Source organism: Chrysochloris asiatica, unplaced genomic scaffold (genome assembly GCF_000296735.1).
Source record: "Chrysochloris asiatica unplaced genomic scaffold, ChrAsi1.0 scaffold00080, whole genome shotgun sequence".
Taxonomy (NCBI): Eukaryota; Metazoa; Chordata; class Mammalia; order Afrosoricida; family Chrysochloridae; genus Chrysochloris; species Chrysochloris asiatica.
Window position 1 is genome coordinate 233,532 of NW_006408598.1, and position 976 is coordinate 234,507.

The window sequence follows — 976 nt, forward strand, 5'->3', positions numbered from 1 at the left end:
AACTTTTCATAGAAGTTCGATAGAAGTCTATAGAAGTTCATAGAAGTTTGATACTTTCTGGTGAACATTCTTTTTTTTTTTTTTTTTCCTGTAAAGGTTTTTTAAAAAAAAATTGTCGGGGGAGTGGGAGACACAGTAGACAGGGAACCACTCAGTTCTTCTTGGCAGCCTCCTTCTTTATGGCGGCCAGGACATTGCTCAGCTCCTCTTGCTTCCTTTTGGTGATGTGTGTCCCCCCCACTCTTTTCTTGATGAACTTGAGTGCCTGCTTGTCCTTGGAGACCTTGAGCAGCTCCATGGCATGGCACATAGAGGGCACAAAGCCACACACCTCCTGGATCATGTCTGGCACAAACTTGGTGTGCTTGGTGAGGTGCCCACGGCAGTGGCTGTGCTTGGCTTGCTCATGTTCTTGGTTACTTTGTGGCCCTTGTTGAGGCCAACCCCACACAACCATGGCTGCTCTTCTTCAATGGCTGCTGAAGTCTAAGGTAAACACGCATTTTAATGACAACTATTTGCCCTCTGATTTCTGGAAATAGGATATTTGTAAGCCAAGTTGGGGAAGAACAGTAATGTTTCTGGTACAATATAGGTGTGACCTCAGTCATGGGATTTTGTAATTTAAAAAATGTTTGTAATTTTTAACTGATATACTAGAATTGAGATAGTCCTCAAAGTTGTAACTTTGAGAGACCATAAATTTGGCTCACTTCTCACAGCCTCCTTGTGAAAAGGTCTAAAGAAAGGCATTGCGAGAACTGGGCCCAACATACCGAGGGAGGGATCCTTTAATTAGCTTTATCCATGACATGCTGGGAAAGCTTTAAAAAGACAAGGCCAAGGGAGCATGAGGAATCCATCAACATCTGAATTTGGTAATTCAACATTCTGTCTTTGGTTAATTCAGTCTCAGTGGTTCAGAATCCCTGCTGAACAACTAACCAAAGGCTTACAGCTACATTAGATCAGACAG

The 976-nt window shown here is 42.8% G+C and overlaps 1 pseudogene; it reads right to left on the bottom strand.

Moving 5' to 3' along the window:
- Positions 1 to 151: 151 nt before the first annotated feature.
- LOC102831113 lies at positions 152 to 753 on the bottom strand (annotated as a pseudogene).
- Between the last annotated feature and the right edge of the window lie 223 nt (positions 754 to 976).